At 45.8% G+C, this 10379-nt stretch overlaps 1 long non-coding RNA gene across 1 annotated transcript; it reads right to left on the bottom strand.

Moving 5' to 3' along the window:
- Positions 1 to 7083: 7083 nt before the first annotated feature.
- LOC308468785 lies at positions 7084 to 9967 on the bottom strand. The gene is made up of 2 exons (XR_013981882.1): positions 9838 to 9967; positions 7084 to 7662 (listed from the first exon to the last, which is right to left on the bottom strand). It is a non-coding gene; the product is annotated as an uncharacterized lncRNA (long non-coding RNA).
- Between the last annotated feature and the right edge of the window lie 412 nt (positions 9968 to 10379).

The following is a 10379-nucleotide window of genomic DNA, read 5'->3' as shown; positions in this document are numbered from 1 at the left end:
TGGTGCATCTTGTCCAGCATCCTCACCATGGCCAACCAGATACCTGTGGTTTCCAGGAAACGGTATTCAGAAGCATTGCTGTCTATCACCCCCTCCTGGTCTGCCTTCCAGCCATAGGCACTGGCTCCAGGGGGCCAAGGCACAGTGGGCCCCCTCAATGTTTTGATCATGGATGAGAGAGAATAACCTGAGAGGATGAGGGGATGCATTCTCAATACTCATCCAGCTTTGTCCCTCCCAGGTACTCAGAGAAGCACTAGAGTAGGTCAATGGGTCAGGGGAACCCCTCTCACCACACAGCCAATCTGCTCAGGGGATCATAGTATTGTAGAGTTGGAAAGGGACCCCAAGTGCCATCTAGTCCAACCCCCTGCAATGAAGGAATCACAGCTAAAGAATCACTGGCAGGTGGCCATCCAACCTCTGCCTAAAAACTTCCAATAAAGGAGAACCCACAACCTCCTGAGGGAGTCCATTACACAGTCTTACCGTCAGAAAGTTATTCCTAATGTTTAGTCAGAATCTCCTTCCAGAATTTGGAATCTATTGATTCAAGGCCTACCCTCGAGCTGCATAAAACAAACTTGCTAAATCTTCCATGGGAGAGCCCTTTACATATTTGAAGATGGCGGTCATATCCCTTCTCAGTCTCCTCTTCTCCAGGCTAAACATCCCCAACTCCCTCTATATCCTTCTTAAAGTGTGGTGTCCAATACAGGATAGAGGACTCCAGGTGTGGTCTGACCAAGACAGAATAGAATGGTACTTCCCTTGATCTGGACGCTCCACTTCTGTTGACACAACCTAGAATGGCATTAGCATTTATTACGCTGCTGCATCACACTGTTGACTCATGTTAAGACCCCTAGATCCTTTTCACATTAGTCAGCTCCTAATTCTGTTTGACTGTTATGGTCCCGTAAGCTGACCCATGAATTTGTGTGAACACATGAATTCTGTATCTGTGGATGGGTGACAGTGGTGTTCATGCAAGCCCCCAACCCAACACTCCACCTGCATTCCCCCATGCACTCAGGTCCTATGTTGAGTGTGGAAGGTGTGCAAGCGGGCATCTGCTCACATTCTCTACAAGTGTTGATAAAGTGGGTTCCCTGATCATGTGGCGTGTTGTACTCACAATCAAGTGAAGGCATCAGAAAGCCTCCTGCAGATGCCATTCACTCAGGCAAATCTGGCTGCTGTAGATCTGGGTGCCCAGCAAAGGCTTTGCCACTGAATGACGTTCCCTCCCCTTGTTCTGCATATTAGTGGTGGTCCTGTATATTTGACACAAAAACTCTCTCATATATTGATGTGCAAGCTTTAAGTGGCATGGATTTTCAATCGTTTTAAACATCATCTGTAATTAGACACGTGACCTGATTCTCTCCATGCCCTTGTATCCCAGTAACTGGCTTTTCCTTCCTCCTACAAAATGCATCTCTAAAAACGAACCTTTAAAAAAAGAAAAGAAAAAATGATGCCTTAATGGAAGAGCTGTACTTTAATCCATGTCCATCTATTGATCAGGAGATAAAGTGCATGTTATTGTCACTGTCTGACTACAGTACAATGTATCGCCCCTTATACAAGAGTACTGCTGAAGCTTTTCATGACTTTGACTTTGGGACTCAGTTGCAAAGCCTTGAATACACAACACACAGGGATACTTAATAGTACTGCCACTTTGCTTTTCCCTGTGGAGTTGGTGGTTCTGGGGAAAGCAATGATGTCCTGATACTTGCATGTCATGGTTAGTGTCACAAACCCCATGGAGATGTCATAGAAAGGGTGGCCAGATCCTAAGGAGGAATGGGAGGAGATCAGGGACTTGGAACTAGACTACCCAGGGGAGGGTCATAGGATAAGAGGCAGGGCAAAAGTGTGGTGTGCAATCCATCCATCCATCCATCCATCAGTCAATCAGTCAGCATAATCATCTTACAAAGCCATCCAAGTTGGTGTCCATTGCTACACTTTTCGCAGGGGTGAAACTAGGCTTTATTTTACTTGGGTCAAGACCCAGTTTGGCACACCCCCACACTCACATTTGCATACATACTCACACGAAGGCCGGGCGCCTCAATGGCACTCCTCTGGAGGCTTAACTTGGGGCCAAAAACCCAGCTAGCCCTTCCCCCCAGCAGCTACAGCTCTGCTTTACAGAAGCAAATTCCACAGCTTAATGATGCACCATGGGAAGAAGTGCTTTCTTTGGTCTGTCCTGAATCATCCAAGATTCAGCTTTATTGGACGGCCCTGAATTTTATGAAAGACGGAGAAAACCTTCTGCATGTACTTCACTGGTTCTTGCTTTCAAGGAAGTGCTAATCCCATGCTATAGCATAACACTGCTTTGCTTCTTTTTCTTTCAACCAAGAGGATTAAAGGAGAGAGAAGGTGCTCACAAGTACCCCTGTCCCATGTTGCCTGTTCTCCAAACACTCTTCAAATGTGACTACAGTTGTGTGTGTGTTTTGCACATGGTGCTTGGGGTGGGGTGGAATCAAATGGTTGTGGTCATAGTGGCTCCAAGCTACCTCTAGGGGGACTGGTGGACAGTGCAAGGGGTGAATTCTATCCCCTTGCCTGTGCCTTGAGAAACCATCTGCACTGGAAAGGAGCCTGCTGATCTGCCTTGAGAATTTGTCATACTTTCAGTTTCAGCACCACAGCTCTTCTGACACCTTTTGTAAGGGAAAGTTGCACCTCTGTCCCCTCTATGCCACCATTTTGCAGGTGGCAAAATGCGGATTTCTTCAAAGGAGGTGCATTGGCAAATATCCCTTATTTTAATTTAAGCAAGTTGGAGGTGTGGAAGGCAGAAAGCAGGGGCTGAACGCAGATCAGAAAGACTTGATGAAGTTTGCTCAATTCTTATTCTCCAGATTCAGATGTTTTAATTATGAACTGCTGGTTCGAGATGGTGATGACAGTTTTGTTTTTTTAAATCCTCCTGTGGCAAAGAAGATGAGAAGTTGTGTATCAGGGGCTGCTAAATTGGGCTCTTAATATATCTTCTGTGTGCAGCCCCTGCCCATCCTTGTCACTTATATACAGGGCTTTTTTCAGCTAGAACTCACTGAAACTCAGTTCCAATACCTCTCAGGTACTGCCATACTAAGAGAAGGAGGGAGGTGTTCATGGTGAGTTCCGGCACCTCTTTTTCTAGAAAAATAGCACTGGTTGTAACTTGAATAAAGGCCAGTCTGGTCCCCATTTCAGGACCAGAGTTTCAAGGCTTAAAATGTGGGTGGGGAATCTGTGGTGCTACAGACGTAGCTCATCTCCTATCAGCCCCAGTAAGCCTGGACATTAACATCCAGAGGCTCTCAGGTTGCCCATCCCTGATCTAAGACATAGGGCTTGTCCACCCTTCCACTTGTCCCTTCACTTTCTCCCTGGGAAAGCCCACTCTTTACATCTGATCAGAGCAGGTGTCAATTGGGGCAAGCAGAAGACCACAGACCTGTGCTTTCTAAGCCCCAGACAGGCAAAGTGTGGACAAGCCCATAGTGTTACATACCCCTGCATGCAAGAGACGGAAGACTGCAATGGAGACAGATCAGGGCATTTTTAGCCTATGCAATTGTACATGGGCCTTGTATTTGTATTAGTAAAGGTAAAGGGACCCCTGACCATTAGGTCCAGTCGTGAGGGACTTTGGGGTTGCGGTGCTCATCTCGCTTTACTGGCCCAGGGAGCCGGAGTACAGCTTCCAAGTCATGTGGCCAGCATGACTAAGCTGCTTCTGGTGAACCAGAGCAGCACACGGAAACACCGTTTACCTTCCCGCTGGAGCAGTGCCTATTTATCTACTTGCACTTTGATGTGCTTTCGAACTGCTAGGTGGGCAGGAGCAGGGACCAAGCAACGGGAGCTCACCCCATTGCAGGGATTCGAACCGCCGACCTTCTGATCGTCAAGCCCTAGGCTCTGTGGTTTAACCCACAGAGCCACCCGCGTCCCTTGTATTTGTATTGCTGGTCACTAAAAAAAAGCCTGATGTCTTTTTCATCCAAACTCTTAAATATAGACAAGAGTGATATCCAAGGCATGTCCTTTCATTACCAGGGCCAATCCACTGATTGCAGGGTAAAGCCATCAAAAGTGTGCTTTTCTCCACTGCATTCCAAGCTACAAATTAAGGAAAAAGAGAACTTTACACTTCTGCGAATATTATTCCTGGCTAGAAGCAGATTGAGAGGATCTCCATCATAAGCAGCCGCCGTCAAATGGCTTGTTTCTCCCTTCAGAGCACGCCCCGACCCCAATTTGCAGGGAACAGAGAGATGGCGTTGAACGTCCTTCGATGTTTATGGCTCTCCAACCTCCGTGATGGACAGACCTGGGCGGTAATTGCAGACACAGGGCAGAATGGATTAAAAACAAACCGGCAACTAAGCCACATTAGGAGAGGTATAAATCCTTTTAAGTGCCTGACTAGATCCAAAAAAATGAGACAAGCTGGACAGATAGTTGATAAAATAAATAAATACAGACTATTGTTGACACCAGAGAAAATGATATGATGTGTGCATATAGATAATATAGATCAACATGAGTGCAGACGTAGGTCAGGGAGAATTATTGGGGTGTTGTTGTTGTTCTAAATTCTTTTTTTTTTTTTTTACCACAGATGGTGTAAATTTTAACACAACCTTTGCAGCATCAAAAGGAATTCAGTGGAACTCAAATTAAGCTTATATTTTTCCAGGGAAATTTCACCATAGATAACACAAGAAGAGCCCGGCTGGATTAGGCCAAAGCCCCATCTAGTCCAGCATCCTGATCTCCAGTAGCTAACAAGATGTCTGAATGGGAAGCCAACAAGACCTGTGACTCTTCTTAGGATCATTGGATCCTAAGGCTATTTGTTCATCCAGCCCAGGGGTGGGTAACGTCAGGCCTTGGGGGCTCAACATGGCCCTCCAAGCCTCACTACTTGCTCTTGGGACTCTTCCCAGGCTACACCCATCACCCTGCTTCAGGTCCTCACTGAGTGGCTGGAATGTGTCTGTGCTGGTCCCATGGGATACCCAAGAGGCGAGGTCCAAGTCCGGTCCATGGTCAAAGGTGCAACATGGAGGCAGTCTGTAGTAGCTGAAGCTGGGTGCAGGGCAGGGAGTTGGGTGAAGTCAGGAACAGGCTTGCAAGCAGGGAGCCAGGGCAGGTCAGGAGCTCAGGCAGGAACTAGCAACCAACAATGTTGCTCCCGCAACTTGGGACTGGGGCTGGCTGGCTTTAATCTGCCCCAAGGCATAGGGCAGCCCCGATCCTCTGGTGACTCGCCTCTCCTGGCCTGGAGACGAGCACTCCTCCTGCGGGAACTTAGTTCCCTCCGCCTCTCTGCCCTGAGCCTCTGCAGCTCAGGAGAGGCTGGAGGGTTACCGGACGCAGAGGCAACCGCAGCTTCCTCTGACAGGGCTGAGAGTGGAGCACCTGCAGGCAATGGGTCCTCCATCACCTCAGGAGCCAGAGCTGATGCCTGCACCTGAGGATCCAGCACAGGTGAGGACCCTTCAGGCTGATGCCCCAGCCCCAGCTCAGCTGGTTCTGGAGGCAGGGAATCCTGTGCAGGCTGGGATCCCTCAGGTTCAGCATCTGAGTCCGAATCCCAGGCCATCACAGTGTCCTTAGACTGCTAATGCCTCTTTGTCTGGATGGAGGACAGAGTGGATTGCTCTGCCCACTTTGCCCCTGGCAGGACCAGCCCCCCTATGAGGCAAGGTGAGGTGACCTCCTCAGGTAGCAGGACTCTCAGGGGCAGCAGGTGCCAATGTAGATTTTTATTCCCACCCCCTTGCTTATGATGTAGATCTTCACCCACACCTCTTTAATGGCAGGGAGGGGAGCACCATCTTCTGGTTCACCTCAGGCTCCAATTGACTTGGGCCGGCCCTGGCCTCTGGCTTTGTTCAGCATTGGCATGTGGCCCCTGGAAGGTTGCCCAGAAGGAAATCTGGTGATTGCTTAAAAAGTTCCCCACCTGTAATCATGTCCAGTATTGACTGCTCTAGGGGTAGCCAAACTCACACTCTCTATGTATTGCTGTATGCCAACAATCTGCCCCAGCCAACATAGTCAATGGACAGGGATGTTGGGAGTTAGAATCCAGCAAAGTTCTGGTGGGCATCACATTCACCACCAAAGGCCTATTCTTTTTTTATATATTAATTTCTATTTAAGTGTTTTATTATTTTTAAAAAATAAGAACAGCAAACATCGCTTTTCCAAAATAAGAGTTATAAAACATCAAATTGGGGGAAATAGTTCTTTATTTATACTTTTCAAATTTATACATTTCATTAGTTTTACAATCCATTTAACATTTCAAAATTTGACCTCCTTCCCCCTCTTTCTGTGGTTGCTTAAATTTATTTTTTAATATCTTCTGCATATCCAAATTCATTTAACTTGCTCATTTAATTATCTACTGTAAATATATACTCTTATAAAACTGCAGGTCATTACAATAATCCTGCTAATGTTTTTATCTGTTTACAATTTATCTGCAAATATTCAATAAATCATTCCCATACTTTTATTTTAAAAAAATGTTATCTTGATTTCTTATCCTTCTGGTAAGTTTTGCCATTTCTGCACATTTCATAAGTTTTTGTATCCATTCTTCCTTTTCTGGGACTTCTGCTTCTTTCCATTTTGGGGTGAGTAGCATTCTTGCTGTTGTAGTAGCATACATAAATAAATTTCTATACGGTTTAGGTGGTTCTGTCCCTATAATTCCCCAAAGAAAAGCTTCTGGTGTGTTTTTTAATTAAAAATTATTTTGAACATCCTTTTCAATTCATTATATATCATTTCCCAGTAAGCTTTAACCTTACTACAAGACCACCACATAAAAAGTACCTTCTTTCTCTTTACATTTCCAACACTTGTTTGATTTAGATTTATACTTTTTAATAGTAATAGAACCCACACAAGCGACACTGACACAAAACCCCCACACATACACTAAGTAGAAGAATAGAAGCATTGCCACCCTGCCCCACTCACCATTGCCACCCCACCCCACTCACCATCTGTAGAAACCGCAACTTGAAAAAAGAGACAATAAATGAATTTTTAAAAACTAATAATTCTTTAATGACAAATATTTTTTAAAAAAAGAGAGAGAGAGAGAGAGAAATGAGGCAAAGGGAGAAGGACCCTGGAACCTATTCAGAAAAAGCTAGCCTTCCTGTGGGAAGGTAGATAGGGGAGACCTGGCACACCTAACCCCAATAAAGAAAGCCCCCCAAATATAAAATCCTACGAGGCCAAAAAGGAAGCCAAAATGATAGAAAAGGGGGCATCTGAGGGAACAAAATAACCTTCCAGGAAAGACCTAAAAAAATCACTCTGAAGTAAAACTTCCATCCCATCCCATCAGGGGATGAAATGCACATGGAGCCTCCAGAGGAAACGAAAACATTAAGCCAGGGGATGACATGCTCCTGAATTTCATTTCTGAGTGCTTGAAGGAATAGTGGTACTCTTGGCCACTTTCACAGTTCATCCCATCAGCAAAGGAAGTGTGGGCGTTGTGGGGGTGGCAGTCATCGTACCACCAACTCCTTTATACACCTCCACATATTTCCGGTTCTTGGGCTCCTGCTGTTTGTCCTTGGTTGAGAAAGGCATGATAAGAAAGCGAATCACCTGTGAGGAAGAGAACAAACTCCCGTCAAAGTCAGACCAAGTTTGCACATATGTGATAATCCTTCTGTTGCCAATTTGTAAGGCAACAGAGGGTAAAAGCCAGAGATTCTGGCTACACACCATCAAGGCAAAGGAAACTGTGGACCTCATTTTCCTTCTGCTACAGCGTCACCTATATAATGGCCAGGGAGGCCACTTGAGTCACTGTGAACTGTAAGGGAGGGAGGGGGAAGCTGGACCATGTTGCACTCCCAATGACATCACCAAGGGGTGCAATAGCATCACCCAAGTTCTATTATCTTTTGCAGTAAAAAAAATGGTTTGTAGCAACACCTTGGGGTGCAGATCCCAAAGCAGCAGCTGCCACACACCCCACCCCCAAGTGTGACACATAAGGTTAGAATGGTCTTTGAAGGGTGTCACATAAAAAACCATCCTCTCCACCCCAGAAGGGCCTCACCCTCCTTGCCTACTTCAGCTGGCCCAAACATTTCTCCAAGTCTGGGGGGAGTCACACCGCCTGCTGCTTCTCCCCAGCCCTGTGATTCCACACCACAGCCACCCTTCCTCCCTAGAGGTGGGCAGAGGATGGCTATGGAAGGAGACCTAGACACAGTCACAGTCCGGCAGGCAGCTTCTCACATGTGCATCTGGTGACTCTTGCACCACTCTCTCACCATGAGATTTGAACCCGGGCTTCTCTGGGTCCAGTCCAACACTCTAACTGTCACAAAGCACACTGGCTCTCCCACCTTCACAAGGAGAGGACCCTGGAGATGGCGATGAAATAGAAAGTGGAGGTCAGAGCAGAAGGACCTAAGTGAAGAAGGAGTGCCATTTACCCAAGGAGGTCTGCAGGTGAAGGTGCTCATTTCCCAGCCAGAATTCCATCAGCTGGCTTCCAAAACCTCTCTTGCAAGATCCAGTCCCAGTAAAAATCCACAGAGCCATCACTCCACCAATGTATTATATGCATATATAGAGCTTTCCAAACCGTACTAAACAGCTTGTTTGTTCAAATTTGGGGTAATTTGCATCCCCAGATATCTAGAACTTTTCCTAGCTATTGGAATCTTCAACATTGCTGTAAAAGTCTGTTGTATATGAATGGGGTGGTGTATGAAAAAGCATTACCTCTGCTTTCTTAAAAGTTTTTTGCAATCCTGAGACCCTAGAGAACTGTTCCAATTCTGTACTTAGTATTTTTCCTGCTGTGATAGGGTCAGAGGTGCATAAAATTATATCCTCTGCAAAGAGGCCTGAATTTTGTTGATTTCTGTTTGCAACCACTCCTGTACGAGGAGGTCCCAGAGTGGTTTGGGGTTCTACCTGCTGGAGGACCAGAAGCATTTCCTTGTTTGCGGCTGATGGCATAGGGTCAGTGCTCCCAATCTGGACAGTGGGGTTCCTCTGTTCCAGTGGAATGGGAGCTAAGGTTCTGCAATGGTAGAGGCCCACCCTGGCTAAAGATTTAGGCACTGGCTAAATCTTACACCTGTTAATCTCACCTGTTTCTAAAATTTGGCGACAAAAACCATCATTTATCTAAAGAACAATTGCTATTTCACGCTCTCACATGAGAGCAGAATCTAACCAAACTGCTTTTGGTTCTGAATCAATGTGGATCATTTATGAATATTTACGTATTTATCTACTGCTTTTCCTCCCAAACTGATGTTTTGTGTTGTTGCTCCCTAGAAACTCTTGGTTTGTAAGCTGCTTTGGACAAGTGCAATGTACATTGTTCTACAAAATGCAATGTAAATGGACAGTAGTACTGAAAATAAATATATGTTTTTGAAGGAGCCTCAGATTTTATTGGCACATCTAGTGAAATATATATTCAAGAGTAAGTCCCACTGAAGGCCATTGAATGGGCCTTAATCATGGCTTATCTAAGCCCCATGGGGGGTACTGGGACCTTGACTAACTGGGGTGGCTTTTTAAGGGAATCTGCCTTTCTCCCTTTTCTCTTGCTGTCTATCACAGCATCCACTTGCATGTATGTTACTGTCTCTAAGTTGTCCAAAGATTTCATCCATCCCCCAGCTATAAATCCTTAACTTCTCAACTGGCTTCTCTGTCTGCTTCATGGGACAATGAAGCAGAACAGGTGAACATCTAGATGGGAAAATTTCCTACCTCCATGTTGATAGGAATGCTGACACAAAAAACACATTGACGTCCGGTAAGAAGTGGGCAACGGAATAGTGATGGTGCAAAGCTGTTTCTTGCTGTCTCTACGGTAACCCTGCAGCATGTGAGGAGGAGGCTAGGAGAATATTAGAATCAGAATCAGATGATGTCATCATGAAGGTGGAAGAGCAGCCCAGGGTGAGAAAAGGGTGATCAGTTCACCCTTCCTGGTTGACCATTCATCTTCACAAATGTTCCCTACACATGTTTAAACATAGTCATCTGAATTTTCCTTTGGAGTTTGTTACTATCTTCCATGGAGACGATGTTGGAGAAAGAGAATTGCAGTCTGGAGATGGCCAGCCCAGAGGAAGTTGTAGGAAGTACTCAAACCGTACAGTTCCTGCCTTTGTAACTTATCCCCACAATATCAAAATAAGCTCCAATAGACAAGAGGGGAAGACTCAAGAGCAGCAAGTGCAGACTTAGAGCACTCCAAGCAGGCTTTGGAAGGCACAGCACATTGAATGATTCCTGCCCTTCTCAGAGGAGGAGGAGACGAGTGGTGGTGATAGGTGTCT

The sequence above is a fragment of the Podarcis pityusensis genome, assembly GCF_964106645.2.
Source record: "Podarcis pityusensis genome assembly, chromosome: Z".
Lineage (NCBI taxonomy): Eukaryota > Metazoa > Chordata > Lepidosauria > Squamata > Lacertidae > Podarcis > Podarcis pityusensis.
Note: the sequence above shows the minus strand (reverse complement) of the source record. Positions and strands in the feature narration are given on the sequence as shown.